An 18,019-nucleotide genomic window follows, 5' to 3' on the forward strand; every position below is an offset into this window, starting at 1 on the left:
AGGCATAGGAAAGTTTAAATGAGTAAACATGGATTTTGTCTTTCATCTTCGTATCATGTGACTGCTAATCTTAGCTAGAAACATAAGAACCTTTTACTCACATGCGAAATCGCCAGAATTACAAAGCTTGTGTTTATGTCTACATCAGCAGTTGGTGTTATAGATACATGTATACGCCACACAGATACATGTTTGGCCAATAGACACACTTCAGTATCTCTCCCTTTAAGGGATCAGTGTGATAGTTTGTAGAATGTCAGGATTGTCCAGACCTTTAGACTCATGATTACAGAAAGAAAAAAAACCTAACACAGTCTGCTAGCAGACCATGGACACACATTGTCACCCATCTTAAGTGAACACGGGTGATAATTTTAGCAGTTGTACCATAATGCCTTGCCAGGGACCATCAGAACAGCGTTCTCATTGCCATTGGGACAGCAAATTATTCATCTCCTGAACTCCATCATAGGGTCTACTTAAACCAGTAAACCAATCCCAACTGTCTCAGGCCAGATGCCCTAGACACAGAACCTGAGCCAGGGTTCCGCTGCATGGGGTTTATTAAATCAGCATTCTTCAGGGAAACTCAGAGAGCAGAGAAAGACGGGAACAAACTGCAGTGTAAGAAGAAGTCATAGCTGACGTATGGTTCAGTTCTCGGAGGTGATCAGGAACATGATCTTTAGACAGGCATCCTGCTTCCTGAGACATCAGACCAGCCCTTTCTAACCACCACCACCCTTTCCTAGTATCTGTCAGTCATTGGCTCTAGGCCTCTCCAGGGGCTGTGGCAGGGTTAGAGAGAGATGAAGGTGTGTAGCTTTCTATATGGGGGACCACTAAGAGCAAGTAGCTACAACCGGGACATGAGTGCACCAATCAGGCAAAAAGGAGGGGGGAGGGACTCTCCTATACGGCCTACTAATATTCTTCAAATGTTCGAAAAGCACTGCACAGGACTGACTTTAAATATAGACCTCTCAGAGCCTGACCTGGTAGGGCAGTGTCTTACATTTCTGTTTTCCATGCAAGACTCTGCTCCACTCTGTGGCAGAGGCCCTGGCCTGCTCTCTTTGTAGCTTGCTGATGCATAATTGTTACGGAACAAGCGTTCTCCAGACAGAGATCCAGTTCCGTGCAGATCGCAGAGCAGCTTGAAGTGCACTCTAAACACTTGTGAGTATTATTCTGTTGGCAGTGAGGACGTGCTTAAAAGGCTTTGTTGGCAGAGGTATGAAATATAAATATGGACTGGGCCAAGGGCGGAAAGAGGAGAACACCCAGGAGCTCGTGCAGGAACACAGGCAGAGTAACAAGAGGCAGAATGAGCAGAGGCTGTGTCTGGGGTGGGGAGGACACAAAGATAATTAGTGTGTGTTATTATCCCCAGGGTCCAGATGGCCCCAGGCTCATGCCCAGCGTAGAGACTGTGGAGTTGGAGTCTGGCAAGTGTGTTAGGAGTTCTGTGCTCAGATGCCCAGAGGAGACGGAAGAGGGGTATCCCTTTCTCATGCTTGGACAGAATAGATGTGGGGAAACAAGCGAATGTCTGTTCTTCCGTTGTAATGAACAGACAGAATCCCTAAAGTACATACAAAAGTATTCTCTTCCCTCCATGTTTGGGCAGAGTTTCACAGTTGTGAGAAACCCAAGACTGTCTATGTGGAATACGCTCTGTTCGCCGGTATGTGAGTCACTTAAAGTGAACAGTCTGCTTTCAATTTCATCCTTGAAAGTACCACAGGTTCCAAGGCTGAGGCTCGGCGCGCCTCTGGACTGTATCCAGGCTGGATTAATTTGTCTGTGACTCAGATAGATCATATACACACCAGGAAACCCCTTTCTTTTTCTTTCTGAACTTTTCCAGGCCTTGACTGTAAGGTAAGCAATTTACATTCTTCCCTGTGACTTTTGGCCAGGTGTCTGCTGTGGACACTACTTTGTGAGACCCAACTACCAGGGAGCCTAGTTATGTGGACCGGACCTGGATTTGCCAGGGTTCTCCCTGGGACCGGCCTGAGATTTATCATCAATAACATTCCTTTTCACAGAGACTTCACCACAGCTGTTCCCTCTGAAGCCCAGGTACCCATTAACTCCTACCTCCCAAGGGGAGAACGCAGGGAGAAACATATTCCTGGCCTGTTTTCATATCAGCTTTTCTAGAAGAAGGTCATCAGAAACCGATTTTCAAGAAGTAGTACATCTGGGAAGCGTTATAAACCAAAGGCTGGGGCTGCGCAGTGTGTGCGCATGCGCTTTATCCAGGGAGAGACGCTAGAAGCTCGAGTGATATGTTGAGGGGCTAGGCTTGAGGAAGTAGCCACTGAATGTTTGTGTAACAATAATAAACAGCAAAAATAACACAAACTCTTCCCTCCTGGGGCTTTTTCTCCAAAAGCAATTAATTACTAACATGTGTGCAGAGATTTTTCAACCGGAGGCTTGTCAATAGAGGCTTTTGTTTGTATTCAGCTCTTACCCAACAGCGAGACTCTTAAGCAGATGGTCTCTCCCCACCCCACCCCCCAACAAACCACGCACCCCCTCACCTCCTGAAGGAGAGCTGAGAAAGAATAGATGCCAATTAGAAAAAGAAGCTTCCTAACACTTTCTGTGCTGATCCCACATCCAGTTCTCTCCCTGCAACCATCTTTCCTGTGGGAGTGGTCTTAGAGGCCTCCAGGCTCCTCAGGAGACCACATTCTAGAGGTAGCCACTGCGTGTCTCGTGACCCATTTTGAGACTCTCGATAGGTCGCAGTTCTCTCTCTTATAAATGAAAGACGAATGCGCCTAAGGTCCATTTGAGAAGAGAAAATTACATGGATTTGTCCATAAAGTTTCTTCCTCACCTCTCGAAATAAAACCAACAGCAGCGACAAAACCTTTTCCAAATCGTAAGGTTTACAAATGGAGCTAATTAGTCTGCATGTTGTCCCCCTACCCCGGTGTGTGCATAACATCTTCTGAGGGATTCCATCTTGTCAGCCTTGGCTCTGCAGTCCAGGGCTGGTGATGACCACGATGAACTGATCACATCTTTTAGAGACGTGTTGATGATTAGACCTGACAAGAAGGTTGGAAATTTCCCCAGGCCTATGAGCTACAGATAGAGGAAAAATGTTCTTCCCGACTAAGTCACAATCTATACATATGGGAGAGAACCACTTAACTCCAACACTATTCGAAGTGAACTAAAACTTGTAAATTGAACTCCATGCACTGTCTGTTATAAGTGTGGTATATGAGGATGTATATGTAATATATGAGGACGAGGGAAATTGTTTCCTATACCCTTTGTCTGACATTCTTTGATTTCTTCCTGTCTAGTCCACAGCTGGCTGAACTATCCAGGTCCTAGTCAACATCCCTGAAGAGAACAAGCACTGTACACGTGATAGTCACAAGGAGCTTTTGCCAGATATGCATGGGATCCAACCTTAGATATAGAAGGTCTCTGAGGATCTGGACCATACATCAACTTTGCAACCAAGGATATGTAAATGGAGAAATAGAAATAGCTATGTGCTACACTGTTCTTTGTATTCGAAATCACGTTTTAGTGTTCCTAACAGCTCAGTGACGTTGGTTGTGTCCTTATCAGATGAAGAGAGAATTGAAGAGACTCTCCATCATACAGCAGAACCGGGATTGCAGCCCAGAGATAGCCTAACTCTAACTTCCCTTTCCATTCTTCTGATGGCACTGAAATGTAACAAATGCTACAAGCCTGAAACAGTCAATTGACTCTCCATAGCTTAGAGTCAAGGTGGCAAAAGTTACTGATGTAAAGGCCACTCACTCTGCCTCATCAGAGATGACAGCAAAATGGAAGGAGACCCTGTTGGTATGACCATGTTAGCTAGGACAGAAAGTATCTGTCCCATATTGTCTCCAAGGAAGTCACTATCGTGGCAGAGGCCATAAACACTCCCCGACCCCCAGCTAGTGTAGACTTCCGCCTCTCTTGAGCTCCACAGGGAAGCCGTTCACAGCCTAGGTGGGAGGCTGCCAGGTACTGTGGCCACTCAGGCAACATCACTGTGCCTTTATCATTGCACTTGAGTTCTACGTCTCTCAACACAGAGCTATGCTGCTTTCCACACCAGTCTGTGTAGGACACGGTGTGCCATATTCCAAGACCTTTTCTCAGCCCTTGGAAGGGGAGCCCATGCTCAATGTCAAACCCTGGCTGGTTCTGTAAGCATCAGAGCAGAATTCTGTTACAATGCTACTTACAGAGTCTGCTGGGATGTTACCCAAATGTACCTGTTTAATTATTCCAACTGCCAAATAGCTAATGTTGATTGGATAGTACAACATGCCCTAGTAATGGCCTAGAGTAAGTTTTGGATAAAGTTCAAATTGCTCGGTTGAAATTGCATTTTTGAATGTTTGTGGGAGTATCCTAATTTCATGGTTTAGTTATCACGCTCGCCCTAGAGAGCTTTGCCAGACCTTGGGTCCAGTTGTTTATATATTACCTATATTTGCTTCTTGACTGCAAGAAGAGTTGAAGATTTTCACAGAGATCTTATAGCCTCAAGGTCAAATATTCGCTGTCTGGCTACATTTGGGCAGTGTGTTAACCCCTGAGTTACTGAGTTCTATACTTAAGTTGTATAAATTATGCCTTAAAAGTTCAACTTTAACAATCAGACACTTAAATCCTTGAACTTAGCTGTATTTCTGCTTACACATTAACCCAGGCATGCGTGTCTTGGATGTCCACAAGTTTCAGCCATCAGAACCTCAAGGCATATTTGGGGACCATTTAACCATAGTAGACTGACAAGATCTTTTAAGAGGAAGGGGGGAGGGAAGGTCAGAGAGAGGGAGGGAGGAGGCAGAGGTTGTACCCAGTTAAATTTTAATTTCAAGAATAACAAATATTTAGTCTATGTCTCAAGCATTACCTTAGATATAATTATATGAAAAAATTCAGTTTCCATGACATTTATTTTACCTGGGTGATCTACATTTTATCTGACCACCTTAATCAAAACTGGTTCAGGCTTGCAGATGGAGGACCGCTTGATAGTTGACATGAGATTCTACTGTATTGTGGTAGAAACTAATTCTCAAGTTAGAAATTCAAACAATAATGTTTTCCCTACCCATAAAAATATCTGTCTTTTCCCTTGAGGAGTGTTACCTAGGACTGTGCTTATAAAGGAGTTCATGAGTTACAAAAAGGAAGAAAATCCAGTCTAAAAGGTTGAACCTGGGTTGGAGAGATGACTCAGTGATTAAGAGTGTTTACGGCTGAATCACAGGACCAGAGTTCAGATTCCAACACCCATATCCGGCTGTTCACAACCACCAAAGACTTCAGCTCCAAGGGATCTGACTCTCTCTTTGGACTTCTGTGAACAAACAAGCACATACCTGGGGACAAGAATAAAACAAATATTAAAAATAAAATTTAAAAATAATAGCACCTCCAATGGGGAGTTAAAAGAGAGAGAGGGGGGTAGAAAACTAACAAAGTTGTAGGCCTCTAAAAGATATTATTAATGACAATCTTGACACTTGAGAGTTATTCAAATCCAGATTCTAAAAACCTCTAATTATTTGTATTCCAAGGACATAACATAGTATTATAGAGGGTGATTTATTACCTGAATTTGTATGGTTTAGCACTGCATTGTTCCTGCACTTAAATATAGTGCTTACTCTCAAAGACTTCTCAGTTCAAGACAAAATATAGACATATATGTCACACTATCAAAAAGATGCTTGATAGATGCAGTAAGTAGATAATTGAAAATTAATTTTATAATATATTCATTTGATTCATTTTCTTACATGTACCTATGGAAAACCCTGGCCTATGAATCAAAATTAAGAGAGAAGCTTGTCTTGGCCAGCTCTGAAAAGCATCAAAAGAAGCTCTAGATCCATGTTTTAGGCTGAGACAGAAATTCGAGGGCATGTGATTTATTGAGAGTATGACTCCAGAAAAAAGAGGAATAAACAAGATGCGAGGGCAAGGAGCCGGGACGCAGCCTCAACTGCAGGAAGTCTTTCATCTTGTCCCACCAGGTGTAGAGCTAAATGTACCTGGAGGCAAGGAAGTAGCTCTACACGTGTCATGCTAACCTCTGCCCCTGAGTGCATAAGACCCTCATCCATGTGGCTGAGTGCTATTTTGTAATGAAGACAGCTATGAGCCCTTTGAGATTGCTAGAGAGAAGTCAAAAGCACAGCAGCTGCAGGGCAGGAACAACGGTCTAACAAAAAGAGGATCTAGGCTCAGTACCATGGTCCATGTAGTCCCTGATGCAGAATGTCTAGAGGAGGAAAGTCCCTGCACTTTTTATTGCACACTAGTGAGCTCAACATCATACCACCAACTTCACTGCTCTGGAAAGAAAGAACTGACCATGTGAGACCCAGCTGTCCCCAAGTCTGTGTGTGCTCCTCCTCAGTCACATTATCCTTGGCATCTGTCTTAGTTTGCTTCTATTGCTGGGATAAAAGCTACTTGGAGAGGACACAGTTTACTTAGCTTTGATGTCCTGATCAGAGACCCTCAGGAAGTGAAGTCAGGGCAGAAACTCAAGGCAGGAACTGAAGCAAGGCCATGGATGAGTGCTACTTACTGACTTGCTCCTTGTGCCTTACTCCAACTACTTTATACAACCCAAGACCACTTGGCCAGGATGTCACCACTCAATGGCCTGGCTCTTTTCCTATCAGTTACTGTTGAAAGCATCCACAGACCTGTCCACAGGCCTCTTCCCAGATGTCCCCAGTTTTTGCTGGGTTGACCCCCCAAAAAAACAAAACAAAACAAAACAAAACAAACAAACAAACAAACAAAAAAACCTAATGAGCAATGCATCTAAGAGCAGGACCAATGAAAAGCAGACTAAATGGTCTTCTGTCCATGGTTGGTGCTGCTCTGCATAAATGCCTTTTATTTTTCTGGCATAGTGAGGCCCTTAAGCTTTCATTTCTGTCACCTAGATTATACGGTACATGTTTCCATAAAACTGCATTAGGATCAAAAGTATGTCAGGCATTCTGTAATATCAAACTGCCATTCTTCTTTTTTAAACCTGGAATGCATTAGACTTGGTAAATGTAAATCTTTAGATGTTTCTACAAGAAGCAAGGCATGCACTGCAGAATCCTAAACTGAGGGACTATTGTCGATTGGCCCACATGCTTGTTCCCAGGAGTGGCCAACTGGGAACTGGCTCACACTCTGAACTGTCAACTCATCTCTGGTTGTCTAGCTTGACCCCAACCCTCAAGTCATCTCCCTGTCTTGTGTTTCTTCCCACCTGTTTTCTGCTTGAAGAATGCAACCATTTTAGATTAAATTTAAAATCATAATGGTAGATATAAATATACCCCATCAAATGATGTTTTATGAAGCACTTACTGTAAGTTAGTTAGTAGTAGACATGCCTCTGAGGCTTACTCTCTGAGGGGACAATGAGACAGGCAAACAACAGTGTGAAATACATCTCAATTACTTTTCCTGTTGCTGTGATGAAATACCTTGACAGAAGCTATGTAAGGAAGGAAGGATTTGTTATATCTCACAGTTCAAGGATACAGTCCGTCACAGTGGAGAAGGTCTGGTGGTAAGAACTTGTGTTGGGAAGCAGAGAGCAATGAATACATGTGTTTAACTCACTTTCTCCAAACTACAGTCCAAGATCTAGCCCAGGGAATGATGCCATCCACAGTGGGTAGATCGTCCCACTTCAATCAGCCTAATCAAGATAATCCCTATGTATGCGGGGGATCCATCTTTCCTGTGGTTCTAGATGTCACCTAGTTGACAGCTGAGATTGACCATCACAGGGTTGAAATCCTGAGAGCTACAGCAGTGCAAAAACCTCAGTGCAAATTATATCATTGTTCTTGGCCTTATCTGATCCAACATCCCAGTGTGAGACACCTTTCTGTTATCGTAACAAAATGCATTTAAAAGGCCAACTTATAGAGAGAAAGGTTTATTTGGTCACATTGTTTGATAGGGTTAAGTCTGTGGTTAGGACGCCCTAATGTAATGGGAGCAGTAATGATGTAACCCATCATGCTAAGGAGCAGGAATATAACAATGCTACTTACCTTTCACGGCAGGGATAACAATGCTACTCACCTCTCATAGCAGGGATGGGAATGAGAAGAAAAAATGACTGGAGTCCCAACCAGGGCATATCTGAGGGCATATTCCCAACGATCAAAACACACTCCACACACACCTCTCAATAGAACTATTCCAGAGAGTAAGACTTCAGTATATAGACCTTTGGGGAATACCTAAGACCCAAGTCTCTCGTTTTTACAACACATTTTCTAATATTTTTTGAGATGAAATGTATAGTCAATATAGTCCATCCACACACATAACTTCCAAGCGAAGTAGTATAATGTGCTGATGTTAATAAAAAAAAATAGTTGATAAACAAAGAATGTACAGAAACACGAATATACCAGAAGATACAATGAAGTAAAAATATGTTTACATATGCAAATGCTAAGCACGAGACAGCCATAGAGGCAGGTGTATTATGAACACATTAGTGTGTTTAAAACCATGGACTTAGTCTCTCAAGTCCTGTCAAGTACTGTCAAGGCTTTTTTTTTCTTCCTTTATGCTTGTTCAATGGAACATTTACAAGCTGTGGGAGACATTACATCATTTTATGAGGATGTCTAGTATTTCTGATCCCCATCCACTAAACACATAACTCACTATACCCAAGCACTGTGCTGACTTAAACCACTCCCGTGAACCTCTAGAATGCTTCCAGATGGAGGTGACTTCCACATCAAGAAGCTCTGGTCTTAAAGGATGGAGATTCACACACAGTGTGGAAAGAGAAGTGTGGGTTTTATCCAAGTACAGTAGATTATCTGAACAAAGTACGCTGGATAGGGCCTTTATGATGGTAACATAGAGAACCAGCAGATTGGGGAAATAGACATTAGAACATCTATGGGTACCACTCTAGGAAAGTAGCAAGAGGGTGAAGAGTTAGTTATACTCTAGACAGATTTAAGAGGGAGAACTGAGGGGTTGGGGATTTAGCTCAGTGGTAGAGCGCTTGCCTAGGAAGCGCAAGGCCCTGGGTTCGGTCCCCAGCTCCGAAAAAAAAAAAGAACAAAAAAAAAAAAAAGAGGGAGAACTGAGTGAAACTGTGGCTGAGTGGAGAGCATCACTGACCAACGGAGTCAAGGATAGCCAAGGCTTTCTCCGTTCAGAGATCAGTAGATGATGATGTTACCCAGCAACACAACAAGATGGCGATGCTGTTGATCTAAGGCAGCCTTCCAGGAGGGAGATTCTATGCCTGATATGGACAGAAAGGAAAACAGGTTTGGATGTGTGTGGGTGCTGGTTCCTGTAGGACAACCAATAAGTAACTGGGTCCAGGTAGGTCTGCAGCTATCCACAGACACATGTGCAAGAGACATAAGCTAACGGACTCCAAGGAAGTGAATGTGGAAGGAAAGGTGGGCTGATGTGAACCCTGAGTGACGCATACACATGGGAGACAAGAGATGCTTGGAAAGTAAAAATATGATAAAAAAATAAATCAATAAAAAATTTTTATTTTCTTTGCCATGATGGGTTAGCAACTGTAAACACCTAAAGATTGCTTAAGTAACTGACGATCATAAAATTATAAAAGTCCCAGACAATTTGAAAGACTGGGCTGAGTGTCTTTTTTGAGCCACCGCTTTGAGGTCAGTTGTTTACGCAGCGAGACTCTTAGACAGCAGAGTTTGAACATGCATCTTCTTTTCTCATTATCTCAAAAGCTTGGCCTCGTTCCCACCAGTTCACTGGGGGATTTCTGCGGCGAGCAGGATGTAGCTGAGTAGGAGCAGCAAAACTGTCTTGAAATGGCCTCGGGGGTGGGACCTCAAGTGCTCCCAGCTGTGTGTGAAAGGCTCTTGATCAGCATGTTCACACAGCTGCACAATGGGGCCCTGGGTGAGTGTCCTCAATGGCTCTGCTGAGGCTCTCTGAGCCCTGCAGATGCTTTTTGGAATGTGGACTAATAGATCAATTCTAGCACCCACTCCGAACAACATTCCCATCAGCCAATAATTAGATGCCCAGTGCAGCATGTTGACATGCTAGAATCAGACTGTTCGGTGTGGTAAACATACAATGAGGACCTGCACTTCGAGACTTGGAGTGAGCCGCTGGGGCAATGGTCCAAAACATGTATTTGGAATCCTAGAATTTGGGGTCTAGGATGAACTCTAACCAATTTATTTCTTTCTTAACAGATAATGGTGTGAGGGCCCAAGATGATTACATAATCTGCCGAGATTTGTAATATTCTTTGCGTGGAGGGAAGGGAGTTTGCCTTGTGGCATCCAAAAATGTGTCCTAACTTTGCCAAAAGTCTGCTCAAGAGTGAACTCAGCCTGAAATGGAGACATATCCACTGACAGCTATGTCAAGGATCAGCGCACTGTCTCCTGCAACGCACGGAGCCGAGGCGATAAAAAGCTGCTCGCTGCGTGCATGCGTTAATTTTTATCACCACAATGAATTCCTGAAAGAAATAACTTGAAAATCAGGAAGGGTGTATTTTGGCTTGTGGTTTCAGTCTACAGTTAGCTAGTTCCATTTTTTTCTGGGGCACAGATGAAACAAACCAAAATGGTGGGAGGGTGATGTGAAGCAACACTACTTGCTCTGTGATGGCCAGGATGCAGAGAGACAAGAAAGGGCCCAAGAAAAAGTTGTGCCCTTCTAAGACACATTCCTAGTACCTATTTCCTCCAGCCAAACCCTGCCTCCTAATTTTTACCACCGCCCATAGCTGTCATCAAATTATAAATCCAGTGGAGGAATTCACTGATGAAGGCAGAGCCCCCAATCCTATCACTTCTCGAAATCCCTACTTTCTGTAATGCTGCAATAGGAACCTAGACCTCAACATGCAAGCCTATTCCAGACCCTCCAAATCCATACCATTAATGTATGCTTCTGCCCCACGCACATCAGTAACTGACTCCAAGAGTAACATTCAAGAAATCAGTTAGTTAAAGCAATTTATTAAGCCTTTAATTAGGCTGTTCAGCAATGTTTATTGAGCAGTTACCACATGCCAATCACTGTTCTAAGTACTACACAGGTAATATTGCCTCTGAACATTACCCATGTTCCCATGTGTAAATCCTGATCTAATAGTTGAGACGGATTAGAGAGATGCCAGGTTCGTGTTATGCAGAAGACATGGACTAAGCCAGTAAGGATCAAGGTACTCCTCTTCCCCTCCCTTACCAATATCTCCCTTCCTCTGTTCCCTGAAGCCTTCCAATGTTACCCTCAGGGTCCAGATGGGTCCAGTTGCAGCCTGTTTGGAGGCCAGTGTCAATGTAAACTGTGGCTGTCATGGTATATGGTTTAAAAAAAGACTAGAGAAAAATGATGGTTTACAGTGTTGGTGTTTTAAAAGCAGGCAAGGAAATTCGGAGGTTTTAAATGGAGGGTATTGGGAATTTGACTATTGTTATATATTGTATTGTTATAACTATGTATATAAAATAACCTGAACTGTTTCCCACCATGCTTCATTCATCCCCTGATGAGGTGGTATTGACTTTACAGAGCTCTCTCTATTCAGGGCTCATGAAGGATGAAGGGAGGTGACCCATGCCTCTGGGAGTTTGCAATGTAGAGTATCTGGAAAAGGGTTCCAGGGAAAATGGAAACACCAAGAAGTGAGTTGGTCATGCACCCTAGCTTTCTATTCCAACCTCTAAAGTCAGTGTCTAGGCAGCCTCAGCCAACCGCTAGATTGGGAAATCAAGAAAGGGACAACACTGTCACTACACATACGATCTCCACCACTGGGGTATTATCCATTCTGATGTCAGGGTCACAAAGAGCCTTGTGACTCATTTTATAAGACATCCATTAACAACACTAACACGGAGCTCCAACTGACCTTGAGAATTCAGTTCCCGTGGTTGCCACAGTCTATCTCCACAGAGGAAACATTGGTAATAGTGTTGCTCCCCACAGATACCTAACTGAGGAGCCATGAAACCTAGAGGTCAACCAATTCTTTCTAGCAGTGACCACACCTTTTCAGTCACGGTCCACAGAGGTGACTTCTTCCCAGCCAGTGAGTGGGTCTGGCTGCCTACTGAGCAAACAGTACTTAACCAGGTCATTACTGCTTCTCTCCTCCTTCCGCTTCCTCTTCTAAGTTACAAACTATTCGGGATCCACATATGGACTCAGAGGAGCAATTATCCCTCTATCAAGATGAGCTTAAAGAACTGAGCCATACAACAGAGGAAGACTGTCTCTCCTGCCTCGTCTAGGACAAAGGAGACCGTGGACACCCTGAGATGGTTCTCAATGTGTTTACCATCTCCAAGTTAAATTTTTGAGCCACCATATATGGGAGCGTATGACTTTGAAAATATATTGTTTGTTCAGTTTCTTTGCGCAAACTAGCATAAAGCCCAGTTGGCCACAAGCTGCTATTTATTGAGTGAATCGATGAGTCATCAGTTACCACATTAGCCCGGCATTCATTAATGCCAGACTTTGTTCTTAGCACATACCAAACCCACTTCATTGACTTCAGTTAGGGCTGGGACTCCAGAATCAGAGTTAGAGTTGTTTCATCATGAAACTTGCCCCATACCAGCATAGTTCTCTTTGCTTTACCCAGCATGCCACTGCCATCACTGCGACTCTAAGGACTCCCTATGTGACCAAATAACTGGTCAGTGCTCCTGCCACAGGGAGGTGACTGGCCCCCATTGTGATCAGTGGGTATCGGGCTACTCTGGGTTTCTCAGATGCTACCTTTGCCCTTATGACTGGTTTGCCGGACTTTGTGGTGCAAACACGGGGTCAAGCTTCAATTGTGAAGGTTTTACAACCAGAATAGACTGTGGAGGGTGTTGGATCCATGAGCATTTTGAGACTTTTACATTATTTCACAACGGAAGGCCTTCGAGGGAAGGCACAGCAGTATTTACGTGTAGAATGATGGCTGTGAGTGGGAAGATTACTGTTCCACCAGCCTTCAAAATTAACCTGAGAGTCATAAAATGTCTGGTTAGATCAGTAGGTAACTCATGCCTGCCCACGCATCTATATCCCCAGGTCTGACACGTGTATCACGCAGGGCTACTACATTGAACTTTAAAGGCATATCTTAGAGACCTTCGATATACTTCTAAAGGTCCTTATGGATCAATGAGCATCTGAAATACTCAGTTTTGAGCTACACTGTCCTAGAGCATCCAAACGCACACTGGCTAACACATGGGCTTTTCCTGGGAACATTTCAGTTTTAAAAAAAAAAAAAATTGCCTTGACAAGTGCATTGATGGTTACTGTGAAAACCCTTCTTCAGGACAATCCTGTCACCCATTCCTGTTTCAGATGTTCCTTCAAACAATCAGTATTATCTTCATTCATGTTACCAGAATTCTGGGAGCTCAGATGTAGCCTGTTGTATTCAGGGCCATGTGGGTATGAAGTCATGTTTTCTTTTTCTTTTTCCTTTTCTTTTTCTTTTTCTTTTTTTTTTTGCCAATTAAACTAGTTTTATTCAAAGTAAGTCTACATTAAATTACAATATTAACAATCTGTAGACACAATGAACTTAAAATATAAGAAGTAGAAATAGAAATCTATTTGGTCCTTCAGAGACCACATCATAGAACTCATAAATGAAAATTTACAAATATAGAAATGATACTTAAAGAGTATGGGTTTCAATATGGGGACCCGAAAAAGATGTCATATCTTAAACATGGAAGTCATGTTTTCTTTCATCTCGCACTATGATCTGGAAATGATCAGGTGAGCAGAACAGAGCCAAGGTTACTGGTCACAAGGCAGAGTCGCCTTGGTTACTGCTTACCTTAATAAAAACTTTGAATCGCTAGAAAACTAATGATAGTTACATACCCATTCCACTGAATTAGAATTGTCTTGCTCGCAGGAGACTGATATAGCTGTCCCCTGAGAGGTTCTTCCAGCACCTGACTAATACTCACAGCCAACCATCGGACTGAGTCCAGGAACCCCAATGGAAGAGTTAGGGGAAGGAAAGAAAGAGCTGAAGGGGTTTGCAACACCATAGAAAGAACAGCAATGTTAAACCAACCAGACTCCTCAGAGCTCCCAGGAACTACACCACCAACCAAAGAATATACATGGAGGGATCCATGGCTCCAGATACATATGTAGCAGAGGATTGCCTTATCTAGCATCAATGGGAGGGGAAGCCCTTAGTACTGTGGAGTCTTAATGCTCCAGTGTAAGGGGATAGTAGAGGGGTGAGGCAGGAGTGGGTGGGTGGGTAAGCACCCTCATAAAGGCAAAAGGTAGGGGAAGATGGGATGGGGAATTTGTAAAGGGCAAACCAGGAAAGGGAACAACATTTGAAATGTAAATAAATAAAATAACTAATTAAAAAAAGAATTGTCTTCAAGTTTTATAAAACTAACTGACCAAGAGAGATTGAGTCAAATTTAGTCATTCAAAAATATAATCATCGGGTTGGGGATTTAGCTCAGTGGTAGAGCGCTTGCCTAGGAAGCGCAAGGCCCTGGGTTCGGTCCCCAGCTCCGAAAAAAAGAAAAAAAATATAATCATCACATGTTAGATATATGAATAAGTATCATACTATAGACATATTAATTATATAAAAAGTTAAAATTTTAATCAGCCAAGTACTTTTCTTTGCATAATTCTAAACACTTTAACTGATATTTCACAAATGTAACTAACTTTTTAGTTATTGAAACGTTGATTTGGGTACTACAGTGTGGATACTGCAAATGTCTTAATATAAAATTTACATGGGTTGCTCAATCAATCAATATTCTTGTTTTGTTTTGTTTTGTTTTTGTTTTTGAGACAGGGTTTTTTGGTGTAGCCCTGGCTGTCCTGAGACTCATTCTGTAGACCAGTCTAGCCTACCTGATCTGCCTGCCTCTGCCTCTCTAGTACGGGGATTAAAGGCATGTGCCACCACTGCTTGGCTTCCAATTTTTATTTTAAAAAGCCTAAGCATGACTAATGTTGTGGTCTGACCCCAGCCTGCAGCATACCTGCAGCCATTTTGTTCCATGCCTGCCAGCTATTTCATATTGTTGCTGAAAAATCCCTGCCAGTCATTAACACAGAGAAATAACTTGACTCAGAGCAAGGTGGTGCTGATCACATATCTGGTTATGTTCTGTGCGTTCTCTTTGAGGTTTGTTAATATTAAGAAATTCCACAAAGCTTTACATAGGAGCCATCAAGTTAAAGGTCAATATGAATTGCTGTGTCTAAAATACCTTGAGTCAGAGCTGACCGCTGACCAGCACTTCCTGCACCTGCATATGAGCTCACCATGTTTTTTTTCTTCATAAACCTACCCTGAGAAATGTTTGTTGTCATAGCTTAGATAATTCTGAGCTACATTCCTAATCTGCTCAGTATATAGGGTATGCATTCAATAAACTATCACTGTCTGACTGATATCGATGTTCCTGTGGTTTGTAGAGCAACTCTCAGACCCCATCAACTATGAGTATAGAATGTAAGCAATTTAGGATGCTTTTAGGGTCTACTTGATTTTACTCACACTAAGAAAATATGGCAAACTACACACAATATTGTTTCCTTCAATAGTAATTACCATTGTAATCACAAATCACTGACTGATTCTTTTGGTTGTTATATCGAGATTACAACGTAGCTTTAGTTAAATATTTGTTCTTCTCTTTTCTCGTAGCACTTGTGGCTTGGCTGGTCAGTTTTAGAGACTAAGAGTATTTTCAGTTGATGGGCTAAATATGGACAGTAGAATCATCTGGGCCCCAAACAACTGTAGCCGCCTTTAGGGTAGGAGGCAGACTGTTGGGGAGAACAATGGTGTTTTGATGTAGGACTCAGCAGAAATACTGCAGGGCTTGCACTCTGAAATCCACTGGCGTGGAATCATTTGTAGCATGTATTTTTTGCTACCCCATTTTAAGCTCCAGGCATACTGCAGCCCCACCCAGGTTTCCCTGGATCTGCAGATAAAAGACACACACACACACACACACACACACACACACACACACACACACACACACACACACTACCTTTCTTTTCAACCTGCCTTATTGGCTCAATTGCTGGACTCTTCCAAACCTTCCTCGGCTATCTTTCGACCTTCTTTTCACTCCCAGGTCAGCATCCTAAATCTGCACTCAGTTGCTCAGTTACCTTCTCCTTATTCAGCCCTCTGTATTTGCCCTCAGCTTAATTATGTTTAAAATATCCCACCTGCTACCCCAGGCCCAGTTGGGGAAGTGGCCAATGGTCACTCCACCCTAGATTTCACATGACTCATTGCTTTTTCTCCCTCCGAAGCATGGCCAATCCTTTTCTCCTCCTCCTGCCTCTCATAGCCTGCCTGTGGGGAACCAGAAGTCCTACCTCTTTCCTTCCACATAGCAATTGGACCCTGGCATCTTTATTGTTCAATCAAGAACCAATTTGGGAACAGAACCTTAGCATCAGCCCACCCCCTATATCCATTCAGGCATTCTTTTAAGCTGCGAGGTACTATGGCTGCTTCATTTGCACCATGGTTCATCTGTAAGGTGAATAGAAACCAAGATTCCCCAGGGAGAATGGGGACTAAGGTCACCTTTGATCCTCAGACCCAGAAGACTGACTCCAGTTATATAAAGACCTAGAAATCATTTGCCCCAACTCCATAGTTTTTAAAGACAGAGTAGAATCCATTCTTGACCAAAGGCTTTTTAGATCTAAATAATGTTTTATCTTAGTTAGGGTTCCTACTGCTATGATAAAACACCATGACCAAAAGCTACTTGGAGAGGAAAGGGTTTTTCTCAGCTTACAGTTCAACATCACAGTCCGTTATTAGAGAAAGCTAGGGCAAGAGCAGGGCAAGAGCCATGGAGGAGTGCTGCTTACTGTCAGGTTCCTCATGGCTTGCACAGCCTACTTTCTTATAGCACACAGGACAATCAGTTCAGGGGTGGTGCTGCCCATAGCGAGCCCTCTTACATCAATTATCAATGAAGGAAATATACCACAGGCTTGCCCACGGGCTAATATTAGAGAATATTTCCTTTTTCTTTTCTATTTTTTTTTCTTTTTTCTATGAATGACACTTTATTCAGTCATTTTCTTTACAAATGAGACTCTGGGCATTCAAAATTAGTGTCCTTGCCCATGAGCTTCGTATACATCCCAGAAAAAGTTCCAATCTTTTGCTTCAAGTTATTCAGCTGTACTTTGTCTAAATGAACCTTTATGAGCCACCTGCCATCCAATTCCACATGGATCCTCTTACCCATAATTTCCCTTGGGAAGACCAAGTCTTTAAGGATGGCACTGTGCATAGCTGTCAGGGCACTGCTTCTGTGTGTTTTTGTTTGTTTTTCACACAGATTTTCTGGGTTGGTATGGGCAGAATCCTCCCCTAAGCAATGAAGATGTGTTTCCCAGTTCACCAACTAGCCAGATTTGGATTTTTCTGAAGTGAGTTCAGCTGAGGAACTGGTATGAAAATTATGATGGCTTTCTGACCACCAACTTTGATTTCCTTGGCCATGGTGATGCTGAACTTTGAGTTTTGAATTCATCTCCAGCTCAAGCAGTATCTATAAATACAGAGAATATGGGCATATTTAAAGACTTCTTAGAATTTAATGAAAATGAAGATAAACATCCCCAAACTTATGAGGCATGATGAAAGCAGTGCTAAGAGGAAAACTCATAGCTCTGAGTGCCTGCAAAGAGAAACAGAAGAGAGCATACGTCAACAGCTTGACAGCACACCTAAAACCTCTAGAACAAAAAGAAATAAATAAACCCAAGAAGAGTAGGAGGCAGGGAATAATCAAATTCAGGGATGAAATCAACCAGGTATAAATGAAAAGGACTATAAAAAGAAACAACAAAACCAGGAGCTGGATCCTTGAGAAAATCAATAAAATAGATAAACCCTTAGTCAGACTAGCCAGAGGTCACAGAG

The 18,019-nt window shown here is 42.7% G+C and overlaps 1 pseudogene; it reads left to right on the forward strand.

Moving 5' to 3' along the window:
• Positions 1 to 18,019, forward strand: part of Lamb2-ps1 (laminin subunit beta 2, pseudogene 1) — a 114,615-nt pseudogene that overhangs the window by 49,539 nt on the left and 47,057 nt on the right.

The sequence above is a fragment of the Rattus norvegicus genome, chromosome 6 (assembly GCF_021556685.1).
Source record: "Rattus norvegicus strain SHRSP/BbbUtx chromosome 6, alternate assembly SHRSP_T2T, whole genome shotgun sequence".
Taxonomy (NCBI): domain Eukaryota; kingdom Metazoa; phylum Chordata; class Mammalia; order Rodentia; family Muridae; genus Rattus; species Rattus norvegicus.